At 56.9% G+C, this 12073-nt stretch overlaps 1 protein-coding gene across 3 annotated transcripts in view; it reads left to right on the plus strand.

Annotated features, from left to right (window-relative positions):
* Window positions 1-6297: 6297 nt before the first annotated feature.
* Window positions 6298-12073, plus strand: part of SRBD1 (S1 RNA binding domain 1) — a 75980-nt gene continuing 70204 nt past the window's right edge. For 2 of the 3 annotated variants that reach the window (XM_078879026.1, XM_078879028.1), the window contains exon 1: window positions 6298-6387. The gene's annotated coding sequence lies outside the window, so the exon portion shown is untranslated. Of the gene's footprint in view, window positions 6388-6748; window positions 6842-12073 lie in introns of those variants that run through there. The other variant, XM_078879027.1, reaches the window with a different exon arrangement.

A 12073-nucleotide genomic window follows, 5' to 3' on the forward strand; every position in this document is an offset into this window, starting at 1 on the left:
ACAATTGCAGCAGTGCATACTGCTGTAGTGGTACCTATGATTATAGTGCATACTGCTGTGGTGGTTCCTGTTATGATTACAGCAGTGCATATTGTGGTGGTATCTGCTATGATGAGAGGAGTACATATTGTGGTTGTGGTACCTGCTATGATGACAGCAGTACATACTGAGTGTTGTGGCACCTGCTATAACGACAGCAGTACACACTGTGGTGGTACCTGCTATGACAGCAGTACATACTGTGGTGGTGGTGGTACCTGCTCTGATGAGAGCAGTACATACTGTGGTGGTGGTACCTGCTATGATTACAGTAGTGCATGTTGACTGTACTCACCACTCACCTTCACCACTCACACTCACCCTCACCATTCACCCTCACAACTCACCAATCTCCCTCACCAATCACCCTCACCACTAACCCTCATCACTCTCCCTCACCATTCACCCTCACCATTCAGACTCACACTCACCCTCACCACTCACCGTCACAACCACCACTCATGCGTAGGAGGTGGGGGGGGGGGGGTTCAAAGTCATATTATGCTTATTGGAGAGTACATTTAGTATATTGATGATACTGATGTACTTTATATTTTAGTTTTTTTTATGTGGTGGTTTAGCTGCTGCAGCTCCTTACTATTAAAATTCCTTCCCTCTATTACTGCTAACCCTACTCCCTCCCTTTGATGCTTCTAATACTGCATAATGCACGGGCATAATATGACTTTGAAACCCCCCCCACCTCCTATGCATTCCACAAGTTGCCACTAATCCAATATCTGCATTTCCCATAAATATGCAAAATTCCTCTTGATATGCAAATTCCTTTGTCAAGGCGCCCCTTCCCCCTTCCAACCCAGCTTAAATATACGCTGCCAAGCATGGTGGTGCCCATTCAAACGCTGTCTTCCCGACAGACCTGTTCTTCACCTGAGGACAGCTGCTTGAATTGTGGCCGAAACGTGAGAATTATTTTATGTTTTATTTTGATTATTTTATTATTTCCCTTCTACGTGACTTTACCGAAAGAACCAAGAAGATGAATCCCTGCAGTCACGAAAGCTTTAAATCGAAATATAAATGTGTCGTTAAACAGCCAGCATTGTCGCTTGATGCGGCTGGTTGTAATTGCTGGCAAAACGTCGTAAATGTTGTAATGGGTTTACTTTCCAACACACCCGTGTGCGAGTAACTAATTGCCATGTTTTGTTTATGTGACAAACCTTAATAATTGGCTGTTGGGTTGTGGCGGGTTTAACGACACATTTATATTTACGCGATCTAACCCAAAACATACCTCTAGTATGGATAATATTAGTCGCAAAATCCTACGTGTTAAAATGAATCACCAGATCATCCGCATACATAACATGGTGGACCAATAGGTAGCCATCCCTTTACCACACCCAGGCATCGATCAGCCTCCCATTATATCTGTGTAGTGTCGTAAATGGAGTCACTATGGCGTCTAGCACCAGCTACTGTCACAAGGGCGGAACTGTGTGTCTTGAGCCTCTCTGGCACCAGAGTAGGTAGGCATGGAAGCAGGCCCTCGGGGGAATTGTTTTGGTGATGGTCAGAGAGAGGGCAAGTGAGGACGTGACAGTCTGGGTGAACCCGAGAGGGCACGTGACCAGGACAGGGTAGCGAGGGGGCCCAAAGGGTGGCTTGAGAGACACGTGATGCTTGGTCGAGAACCTTCTGGTAATATCCAGAATTGGGCGTGACTGAGGGCGGAGCGAGGCCACGCTCGGGAGCATTAAAGGGAGGTTCCGAGAACAATCGCGGCTGTGTTGGAATGGAACCCGTCAGTGCTACGTCTTTTCGATCCTCGGTCTTTACACTCGGCATCGTGGGTCAGGCAGTGTGTTACTAACTGTCCTGGTTATGTAGTTACTCCGAAGTGGTCTAGTTAACCGTGTAGTTATCACCTATATGGAGAACCCGTTGTTACGTTTATGTAGTTACCCTGTTGGGGTTTGAGAATAAACGTGTTGCCTCCAAGTTCAAGTGTGTGCCTCCGTAGAACCCACTACATCTGTACCAGATTGGAATTCAACCGGTATACTTCAATGGAAAGCTGCGTCAGCAGTCCTCCTGCTGTGTTTGTTTCACACCTGATAGTTGCTTGTGTTGCGATCAAAACGTCGTGATCTATTATTTTTTCTACCTACGTGACTTTACCGAAAGAACCAAAGAGTATGAGAATGGAAAGCTTTTCGAACGAGGTGGTCAAAGACGATGCTCAACAGTTTAGAGGCCAGAGGACATTCTTGTCGTACCCTGAAGTGAACAGGGAATGGCTCCAACACCCGGCCACGCAACTTTGCCCGGGCCTGCCCCAGAATCATGAAGGCCCTTAATGATTGTGAGCAGAAAGACAGTGCTGTTAGTATAGTGAGTAGCAGTTGTGATTCAAGCTGGCACGCACACAAGGAGGGGGGAGGGGCAACATCACGCACACCCGGCCGTCTTTGTCTCCCGAGTGGCGATGTTTATAGAGCATCAGGGTTGACGAAGTGGCGGTGACGTCACCACGACCCTTGTGTCAGGCTAGGTGTACTTTGAGACCACGTGAAGCGTCGAAGGCTTGCTGCTGGTAGGAGGTCACGGGACAGACCCAGAAAATGCTATGGCGTTGACCGACTGAGGCGACTGGCAAGATGCACAAGCTGTACCCATACTGTGCCAACTCTCCTGTGTTTTATCCGCACGGTCCTCCGCTCGTTGTTGTGAGTGTCGGTCCTCTTGGCCCTCCGTTGTTGCTGCTGGAGGGCGACCGCCTCGCAACTGCCCAGCAGCGTCATTCACGAGCCTCCTCCTCCATAGAGTCCGATCTTGACACCACTGCTGGTACCGATCATCGGCAAGTCCACTCAATTCCACATCCGCCTGTACGGAATCAGTCCATCTCTTCTGTAGCCCACATCATGCCAATTTAGTTCCCTCGATGCGGCCAAACAGAAGCTGCTTGGGCATAAGGTGGCTAGGCATGTGGGCTACATGACCCAGCCAACACAGCCTCGCCTGCCGGAGTGGGTGGGTGGGTTGGTGAGTGGGTGGGTGGATGAGTGGGTCGGTGAGTGAGTGGGTGGGTGAGTGTATGAGTGGGTAGGTGAGTGAATGGGCGGGTGGGTGGTTGAGTGGGTGGGTGGGCCAGTGGGTGGGTCGGTGATTGAGTGAATAGGTGGGTGGGTGAGTGGTTAAGTGAGTGGGTGGGTGAGTGAGTGGGTGAGTAGGTGAGTAGGTGAGTGAGTGGGTAAGTGGGTGGGTGGGTGAGTGAGTGGGTGAGTGGGTGGGTGAGTGGGTGGGCAGGTGCGTGGATGAGTAGGTGGGTGGACGAGTGGCTGAGTCGGTGAGTGAATGAATAGGTTGGTGGGTGAGTGGCTAAGTGGGTGGGTGAGTGAGTGAATGGGTAGGTGGCTGGGTGAGTGGGTAAGTGAGTGAGTGGGTGAGTGAGTGAGTGGGTCAGTGAATAAGTGGATGGATAAGTGGGTAAGTGAGTGAGTAGGTGAGTGAGTGGTCGGTGGGTGAGCGAATAGGTACGTGCGTGGGCGAGTGGGTGGGTGCGTGGGCGAGTGGGTGGGTGGGTGAGTGAGTTGGTAGATGAGTGGGTAAGTGAGTGAGGGGGTGAGTGAGTGGGTGGTCGGTGGGTGAGTGAATAGGTGGGTGCGTGGGCGAGTGGACGAGTGGGTGGATGAGTTGGTGAGTGAGTGGGTGGGTGCGTGAATGAGTGGGTGAGTGAGTGAGTGGGTGGGTGAGTGGGTGGGTGAGTAGCTGAGTGAGTGGGTAAGTGGGTGGGTGAGTGAGTGGGTAAGTGAGTGAGTGGGTGGGTGAGTGGGTGGGCAGGTGCGTGGATGAGTAGGTGGGTGGACGAGTGGGTGAGTCGGTGAGTGAATGAATAGGTCGGTGGGTGAGTAGTTAAGTGAGTGGGTGAGTGAGTTAATGGGTAGGTGGCTGGGTGAGTGGGTGGGTGAGTGAGTGGGTCAGTGAATAAGTGGATGGATGAGTGGGTAAGTGAGTGAGTAGGTGAGTGAGTGGTCGGTGGGTGAGCGAATAGGGGCGTGCGTGGGTGGGTGCGTGGGCGAGTGGGTGAGTTGGTGGGTGAGTGGGTGGGTGGGTGAGTGAGTGGGTGGGTGAGTGGGTGGTCGGTGGGTGAGTGAATAGGTGGGTGCGTGGGCGAGTGGACGAGTGGGTGGATGAGTGGGTGAGTGGGTGGGTGCGTGAATGAGTGGGTGAGTGAGTGAGTGGGTGGGTGAGTAGGTGAGTGAGTGGGTAAGTGGGTGGGTGAGTGAGTGGGTGGATGAGTGGGTAAGTGAGTGAGTGGGTGGGTGAGTGGGTGGGCAGGTGCGTGGATGAGTAGGTGGGTGGACGAGTGGGTGAGTCGATGAATGAATGAATAGGTCGGTGGGTGAGTGGTTAAGTGAGTGGGTGAGTGAGTGAATGGGTAGGTGGCTGGGTGAGTGGGTAAGTGAGTGAGTTAGTGGGTGGGTGGGTCAGTGAATAAGTGGATGGATGAGTGGGTGAGTGAGTGGTCGGTGGGTGAGTGAATAGGTGGATGCGTGAGTGGGTGGGTGTGTGGGCGAGTGGGTGAGTGAGTGGGTAAGTGAGTGAGTGAGTGGGTGAGTGAGTGAGTGGGTGGTCGGTGGGTGAGTGAATAGGTGGGTGCGTGCGTGGGCGAGTGGGTGGGCGAGTGGACGAGTGGGTGGATGAGTGGGTGGGCGAGTGGGTGGGTGCGTGAATGAGTGGGTGGGTGGGCGGGCGAGTGGGTGAGTCGGTGAGTGAATGAATAGGTCGGTGGGTGAGTAGTTAAGTGAGTGGGTGAGTGAGTTAATTGGTAGGTGGCTGGGTGAGTGGGTGGGTGAGTGAGTGGGTCAGTGAATAAGTGGATGGATGAGTGGGTAAGTGATTGAGTAGGTGAGTGAGTGGTCGGTGGGTGAGCGAATAGGGGCGTGCGTGGGCGAGTGGGTGGGTGAGTGAGTTGGTGGGTGAGTGGGTGGGTGAGTGAGTGGGTGGGTGAGTGGGTGGTCGGTGGGTGGGTGAGTGAATAGGTGGGTGCGTGGGCGAGTGGACGAGTGGGTGGATGAGTGGGTGAGTGGGTGGGTGCGTGAATGAGTGGGTGAGTGGGTGGGTGAGTAGGTGAGTGAGTGGGTAAGTGGGTGGGTGAGTGAGTGGGTGGATGAGTGGGTAAGTGAGTGGGTGGGTGAGTGGGTGGGCAGGTGCGTGGATGAGTAGGTGGGTGGACGAGTGGGTGAGTCGGTGAGTGAATGAATAGGTTGGTGGGTGAGTGGTTAAGTGAGTGGGTGAGTGAGTGAATGGGTAGGTGGCTGGGTGAGTGGGTAAGTGAGTGAGTGGGTGAGTTAGTGGGTGGGTGGGTCAGTGAATAAGTGGATGGATGAGTGGGTGAGTGGGTGAGTGAGTGGTCGGTGGGTGAGTGAATAGGTGGATGCGTGAGTGGGTGGGTGAGTGGGTGGATGAGTGGGTAAGTGAGTGAGTGGGTGGGTGAGTGGGTGGATGAGTGGGTAAGTGAGTGAGTGAGTGGGTGGTCGGTGGGTGAGTGAATAGGTGGGTGCGTGCGTGGGCGAGTGGGTGGGCGAGTGGACGAGTGGGTGGATGAGTGGGTGGGCGAGTGGGTGGGTGCGTGAATGAGTGGGTGGGTGGGCGGGCGAGTGGGTGAGTCGGTGAGTGAATTAATAGGTCGGTGGATGAGTGGTTAAGTGAGTGAGTGGGTAAGTGAGTGGGTGAGTGAGTGGGTGGGTGAGTGGGTGTTCGGTGGGTAAATGAATAGTTCGGTGAGTGAGCGGTTAAGTGAGTGGGTGGGTGATTGGGTGAGTGAGTGGGTGGATGAGTGGGTAAGTGAGTGAGTGGGTGGGTGCGTGGGCGAGTGGGTGGGTGAGTGGGTGGATGAGTGGATACGTGAGTGAGTGGGTGGGTGCGTGGATGAGTGGGTGGGCGAGTGGGTGAGTCGGTGAGTGAATGAATAGGTCGGTGGGTGAGTGGTTAAGTGAGTGAGTGAGTGGGTGAGTGAGTGAATAGGTGGGTGTGTGGGCGAGTGGATGGATGAATGAGTGGGTAAGTGAGTGAATGGGTGGGTGTGTGGATGAGTGGGTGGGTGGGCGAGTGGGTGAGTCGGTGAGTGAATGAATAGGTCGGTGGGTGAGTGGTTAAGTGAGTGAGTGGGTGGGAGAGTGAGTGGGTGGGTGGGTGAGTGCGTGAATCGGTGGGCGGGTGCGTGGGCGAGTGGGCGGGTAGGCGGGCGAACAGCCAGTGCGCTCCATCAACGTTGGGAATTGCAATTGCCCTGCGCTTATCCGCGCTAGGGGATTGTCAGCGTGGGAATTTGAACGGAGCTCGAGACGCGGCGACCGGACTCCTCGCGGGGTGCAGGTGAAGAGGGGACCCCGAGGGGGGGGGAGAGGGGACCCCGAGGGGGGGGGAGAGGGGACCCCGAGGGGGGGGGAGAGGGGACCCCGAGGGGGGGGGAGAGGGGACCCCGAGGGGGGGGGGGGAGAGGGGACCCCGAGGGGGGGGGGGGAGAGGGGACCCCGAGGGGGGGGGGGAGAGGGGACCCCGAGGGGGGCGGAGAGAGGGGACCCCGAGGGGGGGGGGGGAGAGAGGGGACCCCGAGGGGGGGGGGGAGAGAGGGGACCCCGAGGGGGGGGGGGAGAGAGGGGACCCCGAGGGGGGGGGGGAGAGAGGGGACCCCGAGGGGGGGGGGGGGAGAGGGGACCCTAGTGGGGGGTGGGGGAGAGGGTGACGGGGACCTTCCTCTGCGGGGCCGGGACGCGCCTCGCCCCGGCCGAGCCTCTAGGCCGCAACGCCTCCTAGAACCCGCGTCAAGGTTTACTGTTGCCGATGTTATTGTTGTTATTGTTGTTATTGTTGTTATTGTTGTGATCATCATCATCCATCATCGGCTATGGTTTATCCACTGCTGGATGAAGGCCTCCCTAGGTTCACTTCCCTGCGGTGTCCATCGGCAGGAAGATCGCCCAGCAGTGAATGTCTCCTGCGTGACTACTGCTGCGTGTTGCTGTGTACTGCTGCGTGTTGCTGTGTACTGCTGCGTGTTACTTTGTACTGCTGCGTGTTACTGTGTACTGCTGCGTGTTGCTGTGTACTGCTGCGTGTTACTTTGTACTGCTGCGTGTTGCTGTGTACTGCTGCGTGTTGCTGTGTACTGCTGCGTGTTACTTTGTACTGCTGCGTGTTGCTGTGTACTGCTGCGTGTTGCTGTGTACTGCTGCGTGTTACTTTGTACTGCTGCGTGTTGCTGTGTACTGCTGCGTGTTGCTGTGTACTGCTGCGTGTTACTTTGTACTGCTGCGTGTTACTGTGTACTGCTGCGTGTGTACTGCCGTGTACTGATGTGTACACGTGGCTACTGCTGTGTGTGTACTGCCGTGTGTGTTACTGTGTACTGCCGTGTGTTACTGTGTACTGCCGTGTGTACTGCCGTGTGTTACTGTGTACTGCTGTGTACTGCTGTGTATACGTGACTACTGCTGTGTGTGTACTGCTGTGTGCTACTATGTGCTGCTGTATGCAGATGTGTACTGCTGTGTGCTGCTGTGTGCACGTAGCTACTGTGTACTGCTGTGTATACGTGGCTGCTGTGTGCTGCTGTGTACACGTGGTTGCTGAGAATGCAATTGTAGAGGTGTAATTGTGTATGGGAGCGGATGGCAAACAAACACAAGGGGCGTGGTTAGGGCCGTACACATAGGAGGTGGCCACACCGACGTCCGCACCTGCATCCCCCACGGGCCCCTCCCGGGGGGGCCGCGGACTATAAGAGGGGGTGAGCCGGAGGGCTCGAGGTCGAGGTATCAGCTTTAACCAGCGAAGACGGAAGACCAGCTAGAATAGGCCCCGGAGCTCCCCTGGCTCGCTGTCCTTATCAGGGGCCGACCAGGGCAAGCCGGTGGCGTGGCCCCGAGAGCCCAGACTGACAAGCAGGTCTGGGAACTCAGGGGGTCGGATCCCAGCTTGACCAGGGCTGGGACAGGTAGCCTCCCCTAGCTCCCTAGTGGAGGACTTGGGCTTAGGTTAGCGGGGCTTAGATGTTGTGTCTCCCTGTTAGCCGAGTAAGGGGACGTTACCCCTTAGGTCCTGTGTATACTCGCTAACTGTATACAAGTTGTGTTAATAAATAAGTGTGCCTCCGATCCCGTCGTCAAGCCTCCTGAGTAATTACTACATCTGGTGTCAGAAGTAAAACGTCCAAAGATGGACACACGAGGGACGACACGTACCAGGGAGTCGGAGAGGGAGGACACCGCGGCCGAATCACCACCAGAGATGGCCGAGGTCGGATCGGAGCAGCCGGGGCCGAGTACACCCGCGCCGCTACGACAGGAGGGGGGGGATGCGTCGGCCGAGGGACTTCGGCTGGCTCACTCCCGCCTGGCGGAGCTGCTCTACGCCGCGGCCGCCGTGTTGGAGGAGATCACGCGGCTGGGAGCTGGAGGGGCTGCGCGGGAAGACGGCAGCAGCCGACGCACGCCGGCATTTCCCGCCACCCCGACGCGGCTCGCGGTTAAATTTCCCGCCATCACTACAGTGCGAGCAGAGGGCGGGGCCGGCCTGCGTCAGGTGACTGCTGAGGGCCAAGCACGAGCCGTGACATCATCAACGCCGGCCAGCGCGTCAACAACGGAGCGACCGGCGATGCCATGCTCACAGCCCGCCCACACTGTAACGTCGGCTGGGAACGAGGGAGCGAGATCCGCAGCCACGGACGTCGCCTTACAACAGCGACTGCCGCCTCTCAAGGAGTTCGTGGGAGCGGATGGAGATTGGGGCGGCTTCAAAAGGTGGTTCATCGCTCATCAAGAGATGGCGAACTGGACGGACGCCGAGGCACTATGCGCGCTGCCGGCGATGCTGGACGACGACGCCCTGGCTACCCTCACCTCGGCGCCTAAGGAAAAGCGCGCCACGCTGCACCTGGCGCTGCAGCTGCTGTCAGCCGTCTATGGGCCGCCTTCGGACTGCAGGCAGCTGTTCCACGATCGGCATCGGGGCGCCAACGAATCGCCCCTGGCCTTCCGAACGGCTCTCCTGGCCCTGGCAAAGGCAGCTTTCCCGCGGATGGACGAGGATGGAGTGGACGCCATGGTGGCTGAAAAGCTGCTGCTACTCGCCGATGAGCTGGACATCGCCGTCTTGGCTCAAGACGACGGAGAGATGTCGTCCCTGCTGGTCGCGCGCCACATCCACGGGGGCTTGCGGTCCCTGCGTCGCAAGGCTGCCAAGGGGGTGGCCGGCCATGCCATGGCGGCCACCGCCCTCCCATCAGAGGAGGTCTGCGGGGTGGAGCGGCGGGGGGAATGGAGATCGGCGGCACCGCAGGCTCGGAATGGACCGAGCCGCCAGGAGCAGCCCAGGCCATCTGGGGCGCTCACACGCTGCTACAACTGTGGCCTGCAAGGCCACGTTGCGTCAGGATGCCGGGCTCCCCGTCAGCGCGGAGCGACACCTCGTCAGGACGCCACGCCGTCTCCACCCAAGCTCCAGCAGAGAAATACGGCGAGTCGTGGCACCTCACACGTTTGGCCCATGCACACATCCGACACACACTCACGCGCTCAACTGAACAGGGTTCGAAAATCGCCGCCCATCGCGCGCGATTGTTCTGAAATGCGGCGAGCGCTCCAACCGGGTCAGTGGTCGGAGCTCGCCCATCGTGTCGTTGCTGCGTCGGCGGGATCATCGGTTGTGGTCGGTCATATTGATGGGGTAGAGGTGCGGATTTTAATTGACACAGGGGCATCGGCGACCATTATATCTGATTTGATTTATAACATCCTTCCCGTTCAAAGTCGTCCCTTGCTCCCTGTTGACGTGCCATGCTATGCTGCTAACGGGGGCTCGCTGGGCATTATTGGGCAAATCCGCGCCAAAATTTGCATTGGAGACATTAAATTATCCGGGCCTGTTTTGGTTTCCTCCTCACTCGCGGTTCCGTGCCTGTTGGGGACGGATTTCTTGGCCAAAATGCCCATCCGTATCTTGATTGACCAGGGGTGCATCGAGCTCCCATCGGGCCGACGTGTTACATTTTTGTCTTCCCCCACCACGGAGCGTCGGGCGTTTGCCACCGTGCAGGCGCTCGTGACAAAAACTGTGCGCGTACCCCCGGGGGCTCAGATGCTCGTCCCTCTTAGGTTGCGTCGGCCGTTTGCTGAAGGGGTTGCGGATCGGGGGGTCTTGTTGGGACCATCTCGAGCCGGGGTCAATGGACCCGATTTGCTAGCGGCTCAGACCATGGTGAAAGGGGATGGGGACCCCTTCATTGCTGTCCTTAATGTAGGATCGCGAACGGCCGTGGTTCCTCAAGGGACCGTGCTTGCACACGCAACGCCGGCGCCCTATGAGGAACCACTCGTGGGTCAGGTAACCACCGATCCTCCGTCGCGACCGCATTCGGACTGTGATGACGGATGGGTGGATGCACTTTGCGCGGGATCTGTGGATCTGTCCGACACGCAGCGTGCGCAGCTGCGAGTTCTCCTGAAAGAATTTGCCGACGTTTTTAGTAAACACAAATTTGATATTGGTTGTACTAAATTGCTGCGACACCATATTGACACGGGTGACAGCGCGCCAATCCGCCAAAATCCCTTTCGGCTCAGTCCCGCCGAAAAGGATCATGTCAAATCGGCTGTTGATGACATGCTAGCCGCCGATATCATTTCCCCTTCCAACAGCCCGTGGGGCGCACCGATCGTTTTGGTGAAAAAACACGACGGCTCACTGCGGTTTTGTGTCGACTTTCGGCGATTGAACAAAATTTCTGTGGCAGATGCGTACCCGCTTCCTCGAATGGATGAGTCGCTCGATGCCTTGGCGGGGGCGCGATTCTTTTCCACCCTCGATTTACTATCTGGATTCTGGCAGCTTCCTCTGGATGACGAATCAAAACCTAAAACTGCTTTTCGGACACCGCAAGGTCTCTTCCAATTTAACCGCTTGCCGATGGGCTTACATTCTGCGCCGGCAACTTTTCAGCGGTTAATGGAACTGGTCTTGGCAGGCTTGCAATGGGATTCGTGTTTAATTTACTTGGACGATGTCATCGTCTTTAGCAAATCCTTCGAGGAACACCTCCAGAGGCTGCGTGCTGTTTTTCTCAAAATGCGGGCTGCCAATTTAAAATTTAAACCGCAGAAGTGCCATTTGCTCCGCGAATCGGTGCGGTATTTGGGTCACATTGTTGGGCGCTCGGGGATATCCACTGATCCCGCCAAAACGGAATGCGTCAGCTCCTGGCCGACTCCCACCTCGGTGGGAGAGGTCAGGAGTTTCATTGGGTTCGCGTCGTACTATCGACGGTTTGTGGCTGACTTCGCTACGATCGCGAAACCATTGCATGCCTTGACGTCCAAGGGAGTCAGGTTTCATTGGGGGCTGGAGGAGGAGGCTGCTTTTCACGCCCTCCGGAATGCCCTGGTGGGGGCTCCGCCGTTGAATTACCCCGACTTCTCACAACCCTTCTTGCTCGATACAGATGCAAGTAACACGGGCATCGGGGGCGTGCTGTCCCAACTCATTGGGGGCGTAGAGCATGTGGTGGCTTACGGTAGTCGGGTACTGTCTCCAGCGGAACAACGGTACTGCGTTACCCGTCGGGAATTATTGGCAATTGTTTATTTCATTCAGCAGTACCGCCCATATCTGTACGGTCGGCGTTTCACCGTCCGTACAGATCATGCGGCCCTACAGTACGCTCTGCGGGTTCAACAACCATCGGGCCAGTTGTCTCGATGGTTGGAGATTCTCCAGGACTACGACTTTGTCACCACATATCGTAAGGGCGTCCGCCACACGAACGCTGACGCCCTGTCACGGTTGCCACCCACTTCGGAGTGCGCTTGCCTCCTGGGTTCGGGGCGTTGTAGGCCCCCGAACGTCACCACCGATTCGGTCCTCGTGGCCGCCGCCGATGCGCCTTCGGCTTCGGGTCCTATCGAGCAAGAAGGGAGGGATTCGTTGCTGGGGTTGTCGGTCGCGGAATGGGGACGCCTCCAAATGGAGGACACCTCCCTCCTCGCTCTGCGCCGTCGCGCAG

Source organism: Lampetra fluviatilis, chromosome 52, assembly GCF_964198595.1.
Source record: "Lampetra fluviatilis chromosome 52, kcLamFluv1.1, whole genome shotgun sequence".
Classification (NCBI taxonomy): Eukaryota; Metazoa; Chordata; class Hyperoartia; order Petromyzontiformes; family Petromyzontidae; genus Lampetra; species Lampetra fluviatilis.